The sequence below is a fragment of the Marmota flaviventris genome, chromosome 2 (genome assembly GCF_047511675.1).
Source record: "Marmota flaviventris isolate mMarFla1 chromosome 2, mMarFla1.hap1, whole genome shotgun sequence".
In the NCBI taxonomy this organism is placed as follows: domain Eukaryota; kingdom Metazoa; phylum Chordata; class Mammalia; order Rodentia; family Sciuridae; genus Marmota; species Marmota flaviventris.
The window spans coordinates 38,337,815-38,355,269 of record NC_092499.1 but is presented as its reverse complement, the minus strand read 5'-3'; the positions used below and the strand labels follow the sequence as shown (position 1 = coordinate 38,355,269).

Sequence of the window (17,455 nt, the reverse complement as noted above, 5' to 3'; positions counted from 1 at the left end):
ATGGAAACTGCTATTTATTTTGCAAATATTTGTAACTACCTGTTATGTGATAGGTTCTGGGCTAGGTACTTCCTCTTTTCCATAACTTCTGGAAGGATTCTTGTGTAAACACCCAAGCATTCTTTTTTTTTTCCCCCTTTGAGAGTTTGGCATGCTTAAAATGCTTCCCATAGATAAGTGCCAGTCTGGTCTGTTCCCCATGAATGCAGCAACTGATGTGCTCACCTGCAGGGAAAAATCACTCACAGCACAGCACTGAGGTAGGTCCCAGGTGTCTGGATGAGGCAGACACTACAGTGCTGGCCTGCATTTGAATTAGAAGGCACTTTGTATGGAGGGGGTGATCTTGATGAGACCTTCAATATTGAGAAAGAAAAGATAAAAAAAGAAGACCGTGAGGAAAAAAGAGGTGACTGGCAATGGGAACTAGCATATTATAGGAATGCCTTAAATGACAAAATTGTTCAATTACCCAAAAGCTGATTCCAAAGTATTATAAACAGCATCCCAACACATTAAAATATCTTGTTGAATCAATGAAGCTTGCTTACTTAAAGACAACTTTTGTAAAACAGTAGGAATTTCTCATTTCAATTCAGATTTTATAAATGATATGTAATTAAAAACAGTAACTTCTATTTGCTTAACTCTCAACATTCTAAAACCCTTAGACATACACTCTTTCTCTAAATCCTCACAGGAACACTGTGAGAATTGTTTTCCATTTCGCAAGGAAGGAAAGCACAGCTTAGAGGTGGAGTCATTCATCCACCTCTAAACATGATAGGGAAATGGTTGAGGTTAGACCAGGATCTGGAAGATCTTCCTGGTTGTTACATTTTTTTTCTCTTTCTGTTTCTTTCTCAGTGTGCGTGTGTTGCTGGGCATCAATACCAGGAGGGCCTCATGCATGTTAGGCAATCATTCTACCACTAAGCTATATCCCTAGCCCCAAATTCCTTTAAGATCACTTATTCACTTTAAGATCAACTAAGCTAGACCCTGCATGTATCCTTCAGAGACTGGCAAAGCCTACATGACTTTATCAGGGAAATCCTCTGATTTTCATGAAACAGTGAAGATACTTTAGGTATCCCCATTTCTCCCATTCTTCCCCTCCAAACCATCTTCCTAGTTCTACTGTTGGGCCCATCTAACCAGAGTTCAGTTTGGATTATGCCACTTTCTTCTCCTACTCTCTTCTCCACAGAGCCTACAAATAAATTGTAGGCTGCACACACTGGCAATCAGGCCCTATGCCTGAGAACCCCGCCATTTCTGCAACCCTCTTTCCTATTTTGGTATGCTAATTCTTGCTCCTTTTACTCAAACCAAGTAGGGCCAGTCCAGGGTGAAGTAGGACCCACAATTTGAAGGTTTGCCAAAGAACTCAGTATTGAATGTTAATATTTTAATGATATGAATTAGAAGGCACTTTGTATGTAGGGGGTGATTTTTTAGAATTAAAAAATTCTAAGCTAGTAAAAAAAGGAATGATGAAAAATATTTCATGAAAAAAATTCAAATAAAGACAGAATTAATGTTCATGATATTTCCTTTTGCTTCAGACTCCAAAATGCCTCCCATGGGCTTTGTTACCTATCTTGCAGTGACTTTCCACACAGGTACTTTTATCGATGATGCTTTCTTAAACTTAGTACTCACAACCACTTTGTACATTACCTACCTCTCCTTGAATGCTCCAGCATTTATCAGTAGCTCTCTGTCAGGAAAATCCTATTTCCCCTAGTACTTTGAAAGCAGTCTGAATCATCTTGGATCTTTTCCCGAACCTTCCCAACCACAGTGGGCACTCAATACCTCTCCAGTACAAGAATGCAGAATTCATTGGCTCAAACTGGCTGAGCAGGGAAAGGACACAGCTATGATCGGTTTAGTTTTTGAAAACAAAATTGTATTTGTTATCAAGATTTAATAACAAGAATATTTTACATGAAGAAAACTGACATCTCTGCCATTTCTTAAAAAATCAGAAAATCCAGCAAAATTTGGTCTGAATTCTTGCACGACAGCAATGGACATCTAGAGCAGAACAGTGGCCTTGCCCTTAATGATCTCTCAGTTCGCCTCTTCCCACTCACTTTACTAATTTATATTGATTGCTAATCAGGTCCCCTTAGCTCTCTGAGTTTGCCACCCTAGGCATGGAGACTGGATAAAAACCTATCTGCAGGGCCCACTCTTTCTTTCCCGGAGAATAAATGTTTTCTGGTTGTTCTTTCGAATATAGTCTTCCAGAGAGGCTCACAGAAGCAATCCATCTTTCTAGCCCACAAACTTCCCACAACCCATGAAACTCACATTGCCTTGTACACACTGACCAGTTTGTTCCAGGTCCTCTGCTTCGAGCCCGCGCTCTTGATCCTCCCTTCCACCCCCTTCCCGCTGTGCTCTGTAGCCTGGGGCGAGTTCCTGGGCCCCTGCCGCTGCACTTTGCCCCGGGCTAGGGAGCTCGGGCTCGCCCACGGCGGCACTGGGCATGCTCAGAGGCGACCGCGGGGGCAGGTTTGCTTTGCAGGCGCTCGCATTCGGCGGCGGGCGGGCGCGCGGCTGCAGCTGGAGCTTCAGAGCCCGGAGTTGGAGTTGCCGGGAGTTTCCCCCGCACCCCTCCCTCTTCGCGCGCGGCAGCAGGAGCCCGCGCTGGAGCCGCGAGCAGCGGCGAGCCAGCGCCAGGGCCGGCCGAGCCTTGTCCGGAGCCCGGAGCCCTGCGCGGGGCAGCCCCCGGGGAGGAGTCTAGCCAGCTGAGACGCGTGCCGCGCGCTGGCACCGGCCAGGGCACTAACCAGGCTGCACGGTAGGGCGAGGTGGAGGCCCGGCCCGGGGGGTATGCGGTTGCAGCTGCAGCTACTGTTGGGGAGCCTGGCGCTCTGTTGGTTGCGGGCGGCCAAGGCAGGGGCTTGGCTACGGGCGGGAGGACTAGGCAGGCATCAGAGAGATGCTTTCAAGTTGGCGGGCATCGGGAGAGGGGCTTTGTGAGCGTGGAAGGGGCTTCGATTCCTGATTCTCTCCCAACCTGGGACTCAGGGTGTGGGCAAGATTGGGCAAATCCCGGAGTGGAGCAGTTCCCTCTGAGAAAGTTGAAGATAGAGCTTTTCTTTCCTTACTATCCCCAAGGTAGTGTGATCCCCGAGCGTGCCGCCTGGAGGATCCCAGTGTGGGGAACTCGGTGGGTCCCTGAGCCCTTCGGGTGAGTCCTCCTACCCCAGGCTAAAATCAGAGAATCACTCCGATCTTTGTGAACGGTGGCGTCTTCTAGGAAAATCATTGCTGCCAAAACTGAGGCGGCTGCTCTGGCAGGCACAGCTCTCTGTCCCCAGGACGTTTAGTACCAGGTGATGTCCCATCCCCAACCTCAGACCTAGTCAAGGGCGCCGGGTTCGGAATTCGCTCTTGCGGCGCGCGCCGGAATCTAGCCTCACACACATGGCGGGGCAGCGAGGCTGGAGTAGGTGGATGGCCCGAATTTTCCTCCTGTCTTTTTCCATCACCCCACCGCCCCACCCTGTTCATCATCGCAGAGGACAGGACCTGGAGGGCCAGGTAGAGAATTTAGTAAGACATACTGTTCCTTTGGAGAGGGTGTGGGGTGTATCTGCCTTTGATTCTGGCCCAGGACTTCATACCGAACCCCTTCCCGTTTCTATTCTTCCTCCGGGACTGGGTGTGAAAAAAGGGCCAGCGGGTCCACAGAAGGTGTCACTCAACCCATCTTCTCTTAAGGTCCAGTTCTAGGCGACCCCAGGACTCTAGAACTGGCATTGTGTGGATTGCAAGGGTATGGAAGATGCCCATAATTTCTCCTGGCTTCACTTTTTTCACTTCTTGTTTTTGAGTTTTGGGGTTTTGCCTGCGCACGAGTCAGAGCTGCGCTGTCATAACCCTGGTGGTGGAGGGTGGGGTGGGGGGGCGCGGTGGAGGAGCTTCAGCCCAGGCTGTGAGCCGCTGTTGCCTCGGAGGCTGCTAGTGGGAATACGTCCAGAAATGATTATGCAGGCTAGAAATATGCCTCTTTTTTTTTCTTCTTTTTTGGCTGAACACCTTGGCTGTTGGGTTTGTGTGTTAAGTTCTTAAAGGGGCACCCACACACTGCTCAAGTGCCATGTTTTAGAGACCCCCTATTTTCTGCTGAATGATTTTTCTCTTTTGCTTTTTCCTTGGGGTTAGTCCACTTTGGGGTGAATTTCCAGATGTGGAAATCACATAGGGCGGTTACACTAAACAAATTCTAGAGTGAGATAGACCTGAGGTCAAGTTGCAGCTTTACAGCCGATGACAGATCTGGTGGACAAATATTACCCACTCTGAACTTGAGTTTTCTCTTCTGTCGAATGGGGATAATCACAGCATTATCCCTCTCCATTGCAGGGTTGTTGTGAGACTTGGATAAGATATGAAAATGAAAAGTGCTAAGAAAACTTCAAAGCACCATTCATGCCAGATATTGTCTCTGAGCTCTTTACTTAGTTTTTAAAAATTAATTAATCCTTAATTATAACAAAACACCTGAGTCTTCTCCCCTCTACCACTCTTTACCAAGGGACTTAGTTGGCCATGTCTTTGGAAGTACCTATTTACCCTCACCTTTCCTCAAATCCACCTCTCTTTTGATTTTAAGGATTAAAACTTCAGTCCTCATATTTCTATGAGGGAGGCAGCATAGTATAGATTAGATTAGGAGACCACCTGGAATGCCTTATCAATGTTCATGGTCCTGAGACCCAGAATTGTCATGTCAGCAAGGCCTTGCTTTGAAATTCAAGGTTGCTGAAGAAGACAGCAGGCCCTGGGGTGGAGCTCTGACTTGGCTTTCACAGTGGCCTGGAACTAAGTATTCAACCCCTCCTTGGTAAAATCAGTCTGTGAGATTAAAAGCCAATGCCAGTTTGAGCAAGGAGGCGAAAAATTGTCCCTCGGTTAATAAGGGTTTAATCAGATTCCAGAGACACCCCAGATGTGCATCTTCCCTGATCCTAGATGAGCATCGGAATATCCAGGATGGCTTGTTAGATTACAGATTATTGTGCTATATACACCCCCACCTCCCGAGTCTTTGATTCTCTAGGTTTGGGATGAAGGTCCGACAGTTTGCATTTTTAACAAGTTTCAGATGATGCTGATGCTGCCAGTGCAGAGACCATGCCTATAGAATCACTTAGAGGGATGAGGATGGTTCTGAAATTCATTATTTTAGTACTTATAGAGACATGTTTTCTTCTAGGTGTTTTAGGAAGTTGCTTTAAGAATGTTATATTCTAATTACCCATGTCATTTACCATTGTCCAGTTTTGATGATTCTGATTGATCTTCAAATAAAATGATTTTCACAAAAAAAGCTAAGATTACACCTTCTTTTCATACTATAAAATACGTAGTCTCTGGTTTCTTGATCACTTTGGGTCAGACTGAATTGGTGACCCTTATATTGATAAATCCAACAATTACTCCCTTTTCTTTGAGACTCTCAGATTTGTGGAGAGGAGGTTGCATACAGTTCTGACAGTTTGAACCTATGGTTGAAGGCCAGGTAAAATCACTTAAGAGCAAATTTAGACAGAATTCTTAGTGGTATCTTTCCTGAATGACGGCCTTCTGGGGAGTGTGAAGTGCACCTTATTGGTTGCCCCATAGTGGCCAAAACTGGCAAAGGCCTTCCATGCCTTCTGAAGGATGGTAGCATTGATTGACAGTAACCGAGGCCCTCCTTCTCTCCAAGGGGGAGGAAGGCAGGCATTCTGGGGCAGCTGTGCAGTATCAGCAGGATGCCGTGGGTAAATTAGCTTATTCTCAAGCACGGTTTGGATTTGACCCAGTCAAAAGTACATCTTCTTGTCCCCCAAACCATGCAGGGTTGCCATGACTTGCTATGACCTAGATTGTGGCCTTGAGTTTTAACTGCTTTGCTTCAGAGAGGCTTTGGGAGCCTGCTTGAGTCAGGATCATTCCTGAGATAACATCCTTAGGAAGAAATGAGGTTTATGTCATGTGGCACCCAAATGGACTAGGTGAATGGGGAAGTCAGTCAGCACTTTAATATGCTTTATCTCAACTTTCCATTTGTGTTTTGTTTTAGTGTTGGAATGATTAGCACTAGAGAAACCTATCAGTAAATCAAAAATCTATTCAAAAATTCAAGTGTACCACTTAGTGTTTTAGTAGATAAAACTGCAAAGCCCAAACATGCCTTCCTGACAGTAATCAGCACTGAGTGAAGGGACAGCCTTTGGGTCATAATTCTTCAGATCTGGTAGCTCATTTAAATAGTTTCTCCCACTTAATCTAAGCAGGGAACATTTCTGTTTTAAAATTCCTTTCCATAACTTGATGTTTATGTTTTGGGTGTTACCCCTAGTTTTTGCTGCTGGGATTTTTCCTATCGTGAGAGTAGCCTTTCTCCGTATCACTTTTGTTAACTTTTCTTAGCAGTGGTCCCCTGGTATCTTTGCTCCCTGTAATAAGTCTGTTGTGGGGCAGTCATTACGTTATTTTATTTCTCTTTGGTCACTAGGACTATTGTTACTGGCTCACAGATAGTCAAGGCCCATTCCTGGTACTATTCTCAACCTTCCTAGAGGCTGCTTTTAAACAAAAACTCTGGGTATGCTATACTAGTTTGATTCTAAGATACATCCCACCTCCCACCCATTTCAGTATTTTCCAATTTCAGAATCCAAATGGGTCTTAAACATTATGATCACATTTAATGTACATTTTTTCCCCCTGTAACCTAGGGTGTTAAGAGTGCCTTCCAATTGATGGCATCTCAAAGCAAATTTATTTCCTTACCCCAGTAGAAAATATGGTTTTCTACTCAGTGCTGCCCAGATGATAGAATTGAGCAGCAATTGAATTAGCTCAGCAATTCCAAGAGTATGTTGGAAGAATGCTGTTGGGATGTGTGCTAATAGGTGTGCTCTTGTAAAGGGCAAATCAATTTGAGAAGCACTGCCTATTATTTTTTCCTCTTACAGAGATTCGCAACATGTGCATCATCGTATAAAAGACTGAGAAGTACCACACTTAACAGTATCAACAACAAAAATTGGTTGTATTTATTTAAGTCCATGTTTCCCAGAACACAGAACATTTTTGAGGTTATGTGTATTTTGGAACTTTGTCATTGAATTAGCACATTCCAACAATTCTAATATGTTAATAACCAGCTATGGGTGAGGTAGTTTCACTTAGTACATCCTTCAAATATAGGGACATTTTATAGATAGTAGTTGATTAATGATCTCTATAGAATTTTTTTTTTAAGTGTAGAGAAAAACAAACTGTCGTGGCTAAGAAAGTCTCCGTGAAGGAACTGGACTCTGATAACATAAATGATGGGGTCTCACTTTTCTAGAGAGAAAGAACATTTTAGGTTGGTGATTTCATGGGGCAGGAGTGTGCATGCTTGTAGTTTTGATTGCATGTAAATAATTTTCAGAGCATACAAGACAAAGGATTGTGCCTAGCACGCTGTCTTAGTGACTCTGTGGTGGTGGTCAGATTTCTTATTGTTAAGTTCTTTCTGGATTCTCTGCAGTAGCAGGGGAGTGCTAGTGATGACAGGACAGCCATTTGTGGATAAGCAGGGGTGGAGCCACAAGGCTCTGATGACAGCAGCGGATGCCTGGTTCAGAAAGGGAGAGTGCCAGTTTTCCTGCCCCTTTGGATGACAGGGTTCTTGTAAAGAGGGATTCCTTACAAGGAAGGCTCAGTTGAAGAATATTGGATGATGAGGGAAGAGCTTTCCAAGATGAGCGCTCTTGACTGGGGTTTCAAAAAAGAGCAAAAAGAAAGAACTCTTACGACTCAGCAATAAAAAGGCAAATAACCCGATTTTAAAGTAGGCAAAGGATTTGCATAGATATTTCTTTGAAGAAGATGTGAAAATATGCTCAGCACCATTAGTCATCAGGGAAATGCAAATCAAAACTACAATGAGATACCATATAATATCCACCAGGAGGGTTATGAGCTTAAAACACCCAGGAGCAACAAGGCGCATGATGACACACGGAGGCTCAGGATAGTGTCCTGGCTACTTTTTGAGAATGAGGAAAGAGGCAGCAAATTTGAGGCCTGCCTGGGCAACTTAGCTAGACCCTGTCTCAAAATAAAAAGTTCTGGGGATGTAGCTCAGTGGTAGAGTATGTGCCTATCATAGGTGAGGCTCCTCGGATCAACCCCTAGTACTGGGGGAAAAAAGATATAGGAAAAATTGGAACCTCCATATAGTATGTTGATGTTGTGAATGTAAAATGTGTAGCCACTTTAGAAAACAGTTTGGCAGTTCCTCAAAATGTTAAAGCATTTGCCTCACCAACACAAATTCCACTCCTGGGTGTATACTCAAGAGAACTGAAAACATGTTCATATTGAACACTTGTAAATGAATACTCACAGGAGCATTGGTCATATTAGGCCAAAGATGGAAACAACCCAAATGTTCATCAACCAACGAATAAGCAAAATGTGGTATATCCATACAATGGAAAACCAATTAGCCATAAAAAGAAATGAAGTTTGGATTGATGCTATAATATGCTTTCACATGTTGTATGATTCCATTATGAAATGCCCAGAATGGGAAATCCATAGGGTTGGTTGCCAGGAATTGAGGAGAAGGAGAAATATAAAGTGACCATTGATGGGAATGGGATTTCATTTTGGGTGATGAAAATGTTCTAGAATTAGATGGTCATGATTTCACAATTTTGTGAATATGCTAAAAACTATTGAGTTGCACACTTTAAAAAAGATGAGAAGTCCATGGACACGGTGTCAGTTTGGGGTTGGTTTCTGCTCCCTGGGAGGGGTTATCTGGTTTACTTCTTTCTCCTTGTTTGTCTTTGGGAGCTCCAGGGTTATCCTGTTAGTCTCTAATCCAAGTTTTCTCTCTGAATTAAAAGAGTTTTGTTCCTGTTTGCTTCTGAGTCATTGGGATAGTTTTCATGACAAATGCCTTGTGATCTCCAGATTCGTGTGTTTCTGGATTTCCCTCCGGAAACTAATTCCATATTTAGGCTTCCTTGTTATGAGCCACCAGAGGGCATGCTGACTGGGCAGTTTATGCTTAGCTTCTCTCGTAAGATTTGACTGTGGTAGACAGTTTAGTGTCATTTACTAATTTGTTTATGGAACTCTGTCAAGATTACCCTCCTTCTGATTTTTTTTTTAAATATTTATTTTTTAGGTGTAGATGGACACAACACAATGCCTTTATTTTTATGTGGTGCTGAGGATGGAACCCAGGCCCCGCCCGGGCTAAGCATGCACTCTACCTCTGAGCCACAATCCCAGCCCACCTCCTGGTTTTTTAAATCTTGGACTGCATTCACACAGGGTCCACAGGGTCCTTGGCACTATATGAGCATCATTATATTGGGGGTAAGAGTCAGGATGCTGAATGAGGCACAGCCCTAGGGTGGAGGCCCTTTCTTCTCATGTAGCAGTGCTTCCCCAGCCCATCATAGAAAGCATGGAGAATCTTGTTAGAATATGGATTCCCTTTCAGTAGGCTGGGATGGGTGCTGAGTGCCTGCAGTTCCAACAAGCTCCCATCAACGCTGATACTGCCATCCCTTGGGTCAAGCTTTTGAGTGGAGGCTAATCCAGCATAGAGAAGAAGGCTTTGTAGCAGGACAGAGCTGAGTAGGCTTCACCATTAATTTGCTTTGGTTTTCTTTCTTTCTTTTATCTATCTATCTATCTATCTATCTATCTATCTATCTATCTATCTACATATCTACCTACCTACCTACCTATGTATCTATCTATTTTACCAGGGATTGAACCCAGGGGTGCTTAACTGCAGAGCCGCATCCCCAGCCCTTTTTATTTTTTATTTTGAGGCAGGGTCTCACTACTAAGATGCTTAGAGCCACTAAGTTGCTGAGGCTGGTCTTGAACTTGTGATCCTCCTGCTTCAGCCTTCCAGGTTGTGGGATTATAAGCATGTGCCACCATGCCTGGTGAATTAATTTGCTGTGGGATCTTAGCAAGTTAATATCAGGGCCACAGTTTTCTCTTTTGGAGGATTAGAAGAAGCCTGAGTTTATAGACATATTCCTAGCATGATATGCCTGGAATGGCCATGCTATCTCCCTTTTCCTTGCCACAAGGGCCCAGAATTTCATAGTGAGAGCTAAGGAACAGTATATATGGAAGACTGCCAAGGGCTTTTAGTTTGTGTGGATGGTGTTGGTATGGGGAGAGGTACAGAAGAGGAGATGTGAATACTAGCCCTTAGGTAAAAATTAATTTGCTTATTGGTCCTCGAAATACCAGGGCTTGATGATTGGTGAAGTCTTGGTGCTAGTCTCAGCTGAGTCGGCACCATTTTTAGCCAAGGTGTTATGTTTCCGGTCTGCTTTCATGGAGTGGTTTCTTTGGACCAGAGGCCATCCATGAGTGGCTCAGTTGGTGCCACAGCTGCTGGTGTGGTGGTGTCTGCTTATCCTTGCCTGTGTGGCCCACACTCACTGACATTTATCTCTGACCAGGATGAGAGGAAATAAAGGGAGCTAAAATGCAAACCATTGAGTTTCATTAGCAGCTCCAGTGAAAGTTGCTGGAATTGAGTTTGCATATAGTTTATTAAGTTGTTGTCTTCCCAAAGTCCGGAATTTTTTTTAGTTTACCTTCTTCCTTGAATCCATTAACTCCGATAAAGTTAAATTGAATTAGGTTGATGGGGAGCAATTGAAGAGGAAGACCTGGGAAATAAGTGTGTGTGAGTCTCCTACTTGGAACCTGTGCTACTTGTCCTCAGGAGCCTCAGCTTTCTCTATGGCTATTTGGGACTAGTAATGCTGCTTCCCAGCTGGCCATCCAGCCTCATGGGGTTAGCTCCAGAGCATTACTGCCATTAAGAGGATGCACTATGACTCCATAGTACTGGGTAAGATAATTGTGCCCTCATGGGGTTACACAAGGTGAGTTGGTGGCTTGATAACTTTCCATTTCTCTGTTTTGCCTTGTAATTTGCAGTGGGAGGAGGTAAAAGATTGTGTTTACATTTCAATTAAGTTGACAGATCTTTTCACTTTCTTCTGGGAACCAATATGTATAAATAGTTTTTTAGACTTAAACTAATAAAGCCACAAATGCAGTAAATACAACTAGTTTCCAATCTTTACAGCCTGAAATTCATTGCTTTCCTAAGGATGTAAGTCCCTGTACCACACTCTTATCCAGCTATCCCATCCTAATGTGGTACTAGGGATTGATTTGGGACTTCATGTATGTTAGGCAAGCCCTCTAACACCCATCAAGCTGTACTCCCAGCCCTCTTTATTTTATTTTGAGACATGGTCTCACTAAACTGCCCAGGCTGGCCTTGAACTTGCAATCCCCTTTCCTCAGCCTCCCAAGTACCTGGTATGTACCAGCATGCTCAGCCATTCCAGGTTCTTGCTTGACTCTGTCAAGGATTGGTAGATTTGGTTTAGGAATTTGGTCTTTAATGCCTGGTGACTTGAAGAAAAGGGTTGTTCCCTGTGTTGCCATGCCAGGGCTGAGCATTTAAACTGATATTACATTCGTATCAGATAACTGAAGATATGATATTTGAGGTGAGGCGTAGTGTACCAGGACTCACTGGAACTTCCAGTCCTCCAGAAGGTGAAGGGGATGAGTCCTTTGGAGGTGGGAATTCCTAATTCTGAGTGGATGGTAATATGTGCTTTAGTCTATTCAACTTCCATAACTGCTAGGGACTGCACTTGGTCAGACCAGTGTATGTTGGTGAGATGCCTTTGTTTGTAGACTGCTTGGGAGTTTGTTGCCTAACAAGCTAAGGTGAAAGCCAGCAGAACCTAGTGGTTGTGAAGTTAATATTATTCTTGAAGAATTTAATCTACCCTATCATTACATAGCAATAAGGAAGCTATCCTGCTGCTGTCAAGGGGCCAGGAGTATAAAACTGGGTGTTCCTGAATTAAGTCCTTTAAAAATTAAATCCTTATACAACTATAACAATAACTAAAAAAATACTCTACCTTGAGGGTAGACTGGTACTTTTATAAGGAGCTCGAAGCTACTAATGTAGACATTTCTCCCAATTTCATTTACTGAAAAATGAGAAATGAGACTTTAAGATCCTATTATGACATTGCTAGCCATGTACCGGTCTAATACTTGATTTTTAAGAAATGAAGCAAGGAATCCTCAACTCAGACCCCTCTACACCTTTTTTTGTAGGGGTTGAATCCAGGGGCACTCAGCCACTAGGCTGCACCCCCAGCTCTCCTACCCTCACTTTTGGGTATTTTATTTAGAGACATGGTCTCACTGAGGGCCTTGTTGAGTTGCTGAGGCTAGCTTTGAACTTGTGATCCTCCTGCTTCAGCCTCCTGAGCCACTGGGATTACAGGTGTGCACCACCATACCTGGTGTCAGACACACCTTCTTTAGGAACAGCCCTTGTTCTCCAACACCACTGAACTGTGAATTCCTTCAAAAAGAGGGGTCTTCAGGTTTTTTTTTTTTTTTTTTTTTTTTTAAATCTCTTGAGTATATAAGCTGTGTACTTCTGGCATACGGTAGAGAATCAATAAAAGTATGTTGAGCTAGAGAGTCTTTGTTTCCTGGGATTCCTCTTCTCCATCTAGTCTTTTGATCTTTCAATTAGAATATTGTTTAACATTTAGATTATAGATTATATGCTAACATGGTACATGCTAAGCACCTCAGGACTATTGATTCTGTGATCTAAGTTCCCAGGGCACTGTGTAGCAGCCTCAGTAGATTCTCATTTTTCCCTTTCAGCTCTCAAATATTATCCACCTTGCTTCCTGAGAGTCACAAAAGAAATAAGATCAAATATGCCTTTCCATCTTCCCTTCTGTCTACCTCTCTTGTCCCCTGCCTGCTTTCTGCCCACACCCAAGATCCAGAAAAATGTAACTTGAGTTTTCAAAAAAGAATAACAATTCATATGGGCCCAGATTTGGGTGAGGACATTCACACAGGGGCTTTTAGAATAAATTTCATTACCTGGGCAAGGCTGTGACCTCTAGCCCTAGGCCTCTGAGTTTCTTAGGTAACTGGCTATAAGGGCCATGGTCTGTGCCTCTCAAATCTTTATATATCTACGAATCACCTGGATAACCTGTTAAGATGCAGATTCTGATTCCCTAGATCTGGAGTGGGGCCTGGGATTTTGTGTTTTAAAAGGCATCCAGTAAATGTAAAGTGCTAGTTGTTAGCACCTAAGGTTGGAGGAGTCCTGAGTCTGTGGAGAGACAGGCCTGGTATTCCAAGTTCCTGGAATCCAGGAAGAAACATAAAACATTCGGAAAGACATTCACCAAGAAAGTGGAAATTGCATGGAGACCATAAGAAAGAAGCCAAAGATTGAATGAGAGAGACCTGCAACTAAAGGAAATTGGGTACTTCCAAGATAAGGAGTGTTTCTGAAAGGCTTGCTCCTTATGATGGAGAAGCTTATTATAGGATGGCTCTGGTGTTAGAATTGTTAAGATCAAAAAGTGTTACAACTTTCGGTTGGAGTTTAAATGAAATTTCACAAAGAACCTGTGCTACTGACCGGCAGGTCCTTGGCAGTAACCCCCAGAACTCCAACTCTCCTGGGTCTCCTCAGGTTCTTCCTGCTCTTCACCCCATCTGCTGTGCTTTCTGTCGACCTTACAGAATGAATGCTGGGATACAATTCATGGTTTACAGAGAACTCTCCCAGCACCTCATTTGATTTGTATAATTGCCCAGGCATTTTTTTTTTTTTAATAAATGTGTCAGTCAAATTCTCTCAGAATCAAGCCTGCAAGTGACAGAGTTGAGATCAGGCCCAAGGGTTGGACTTGGTATCTTCTGCTCTTTGTATGAGGTCTACTTGTTTAAATAAATGTATGCCTGAGGGCAATTTAAATAGTGTGCTAAGTTGGCACTTGGAAGGCACCTAAATGAGTATGCCTTAAAAAAGTTTTTTTTTTTTTTTTTTAATTAAAGTATACATACAGAAATAAGTACAAATTATGTAGGTACAGTTCAGTGAGTTTCCATTCAATAGGCACAGCTATTTAATCTTAATACACATCAAGCGAGAAGGCAGCAGAACTTTCCCTTGTGCCTGCCCCCTGTTAGTCACTTCCTCTTCTATTCAGGCCACTGTACTGGCTTCTCATTGCCACTGATCACTTTAGATAATATGGAACATTTATTTACTCTTGTATCCTTTATGTCTGACTTCTTAATTTTGTGTTTATTTTAATTGACAAGTGGAAATAGCATATATTTATTGTATGCCTGACATTTTGATATACATTGTATACATTGAGGAATGGCTAAATCAAGCTAATTAACATATATTACCTCACATCTATTTGTGGTGTGAACAGTTAGCATCTACTCAGCAGTTTTCAGGTATAAAATAAATTGTTAGTAACTATAATCACCATATGGTACATAAAATAAATCTTTTTAAAATATTTTTTTAGTTGTTGATGGACCTGTAATTTTTTTAAATTTATTTGTATGTGGTACTGAGAATTGAACCCAGTGCCTTAGGCATGCTAGTCAAGCGCTCTGCAATAAATCTTCTAAACTTATTTCTTGTGTCTAACTGAAATTTTGTTTCCTCTGGCCACCAGCTCCCTCATTCCCCACCCCACGCCTTCCTACCCACCGAGTTACTTTACCCATCACATTACTTTCTGCTTCTTTGCATTTGAATGTCTGACTCCCTCCCTGATTTTGTCTGTGAGTTCCATCTACATTGTGCAGGCAGCAGTTTATGCATTTTCCTTGTCAGATAATATTACTGTGTTTGAACATAACACAATTGCTGATAGTAGATGTTTGAATTATCTCCAAGTTCAGCAGAATAATGCTGTTGTGAAATTGTGTGTGGGTAGCTGTTTGAGATGTGAACATGTTCAGTTTTAGTAGCTCCAGCCCGTTTTCCCGTGTGGTCACTTATATTCCCACCAGGTTTCTATTAGAAGGTCCATTTCTCCACATTCTTGCCAGCACTTAGTTTGATAAGCCTTTTTAGTCATTCCCATGTTTGGTACAGGGGCGTATCATTATGGTTTTGATGCACATTTCTCTTATCATCAATTGAAGTTTAGCATCTTGGCATGTGTAATGGCAATTTGGATCTCTTTTGTGACATGTCTGTTTGGAGTCTCTTGTTTACTTTCCAGTCTTCTGTCCTTCCTTCCTTCCTTCCTTCCTTCCTTGGTACTACTTTTTTTTTTTTTTTTTAAATGAGAGTGACTTGGGACATTTGTGAAAATGTTAAAATCTACCATCAAAGGAGTTACCTGTCACCCAAACCTGATTGTAGTCCCAAGTGTTCTGGGGGAGGAGGACAGGGAGTGATATGTAGCATCATAAAACCCTTTAGCAAGGAAACTTCCAGAAGAGTTGGAGCTAGGGTATGTGGCCTGGGAAATTGTCAAGTTATGAGACAGCTCAAAAGCTTGAAATCTTTTAACCTATAGATGAGTTTGCTTTTTGTAGAAGTTATTCTGGAAAATAGCAAAAATATTACTTAAAACATGTTTGGAATCACTTTGGGTATATATTCTTTTGAATGTTTTTAGTTGGTTCCAAAATGACTTTTGAGCACATATATGATTTAGGGAAATAGCAAAACACCTCTCAGAGCCCAGCCCTGTGAAAAATGCTTCATAAGTGACTTTAAAAAAATAGAGCATTATTTATAAGACTTGTCAATAAAGAGAGAGAACTTTCCTTTTTGGGTGAAGACATTAGACATTAACAGGGCAGAAGAAGGCACCATTTCATGGTCTCTTCTAATCTTTACAATAACCTTTAATGTGTTTTCTTTTTTAAAAAATATTTTTTTAGTTGTAGGTGGACACAATATCTTTATTTTTATTTATTTATTTTTAATGTGGTGCTGAGGATCTAACCCAGGGCCTCATGCATGTGAGGTGAGCACTCTAGCACTGAGCCACAACCCCAGCCCAATGTGTTTACTACTTTGAGTATTATTGTTTTATGATGAAAAGTTAGAAGTTCATAAAAAGAAAGAGAACATGATTAAGGAATCGGACCTAGAAGTTACCACCTGTTCCTTTTCCCCATTCTTGCCTTTGTTAGCACTCATTCCATCAATGTGACAAAATACCTGTGATAAATGACTTTACAGGAGGAAAGATTTATTTTGGCCCATGGTTTCAGAGATTTCAGTCCATGGCTGCTTCGCTCCATTGCTTTGGGCCAGAACAACATGGCGGAGAGGTCCTGGTGGAGCAAAGCTGCTCATGTCCTGAGGGCCAAGAAGACAAAAAGAGAAAGGAAGAGCCTGGGATCCTACTGGACCCTTCCACAGCATTACTCCAGTAACCTAATTTGCTCCAACTAGGCCCTGTGTCCTAAAATTTCTCAATAGTGCCATCAGTGGGGTACCAACCCTTCAACACATGAGCTTTTGGGGAACACTTAAGATCCAAACTCTAACACTGTCTCTCTGAAAAATGTTAAAGGAGTTGCCAAACTCTGTGGCAGTCAGAAGTGAAGTCTGGTTTCCACCCTGTCCTGCTGCAGAGCTCCAGAACTCTCCAGACCAGTGCTGGCTGGGGCTCCCAGTGGAACAGTCCTCCATGGCCTGCGTCCAGCTTCAGGAAACACTCTTTCTTCCCAGACACGATTCCTGGGCCCTGTTGTTTGTGGGTGCTCCTTACAGTCTTTCAACATCCCGCCAATTCATGGGCTGACTTGTTAGTCTTGCTGCATTTGCTTCTTTTTGTTCCTGACTGGCAGATAGCCACCCAGAAAATCCTTCAGGTGATGTTGATGAATAATGTCACTGTTGGAAATTGTATTCTGTGTAGAAAATCCTCTTTTTCTAAATGGGTAGTTATATAAAATCTGATGATAGAGGCAGAGCATTGCTGTTCCTATCTTCAAAGCAAATCACCCATTACTCTTCCCTGAGACACAGGGGGTTAATGTCACTGGTATGTAGTAAAGACTTGCAGAAATTATTCATGAAAAGAATGCCATGGACAGATTGCTTTCACATAGCTATGGACCTTGTGCTTCTAAGATGGGAAGGGACCAGGAGAGACAAGTAAGGACCCTTGACCAATCCCGAGCTCTTCTCTCCCTGCCTGGATCAGGACTCCAGGGGGCTGACCTTCTTCACTGAGTCTGGGAATATTGTCTAAATGCCAAGTCCATAGGGCGCAGAGCTACAGCCTGTTTTTCTAGCTGAAAGTGGTAGCTAAGGAGTCTCTGAACGTTTCTCGAGGCTCTGCAATAGAAGAGCTTAGTCAAACGGTGGTTCCTCTATTATTAGCACCTTTAATCCTAAACAGCATTGGTGGTCAGAGCGGAGTACTGGGTGCTGGGTGCCAGATACCCCCATTTCCTGTGCAGATTAGCTGTTGTTTTTTTTAACTTTTTAAAATTTATTTCTTACATACATGGCAATAGTGGAATGCATTACAAT

At 42.8% G+C, this 17,455-nt stretch overlaps 1 protein-coding gene and 1 long non-coding RNA gene across 3 annotated transcripts in view; one reads left to right on the top strand and one right to left on the bottom strand.

The window, feature by feature from the left end:
- LOC139704686 (uncharacterized) overlaps window positions 1–2,598 on the bottom strand; it is a 30,826-nt gene extending 28,228 nt beyond the window's left edge. The window contains exons 1-2 of the long non-coding RNA XR_011706590.1: window positions 2,323–2,598; window positions 226–356 (exon numbers count right to left, since the gene is read on the bottom strand). This is a non-coding gene — a long non-coding RNA (uncharacterized lncRNA). The remainder of the gene's footprint in view (window positions 1–225; window positions 357–2,322) is intronic.
- Stxbp6 (syntaxin binding protein 6) overlaps window positions 2,527–17,455 on the top strand; it is a 246,577-nt gene continuing 231,648 nt past the window's right edge. For both annotated transcript variants that reach the window (XM_027929613.2, XM_071607795.1), the window contains exon 1: window positions 2,527–2,815. The gene's annotated coding sequence lies outside the window, so the exon portion shown is untranslated. The remainder of the gene's footprint in view (window positions 2,816–17,455) is intronic.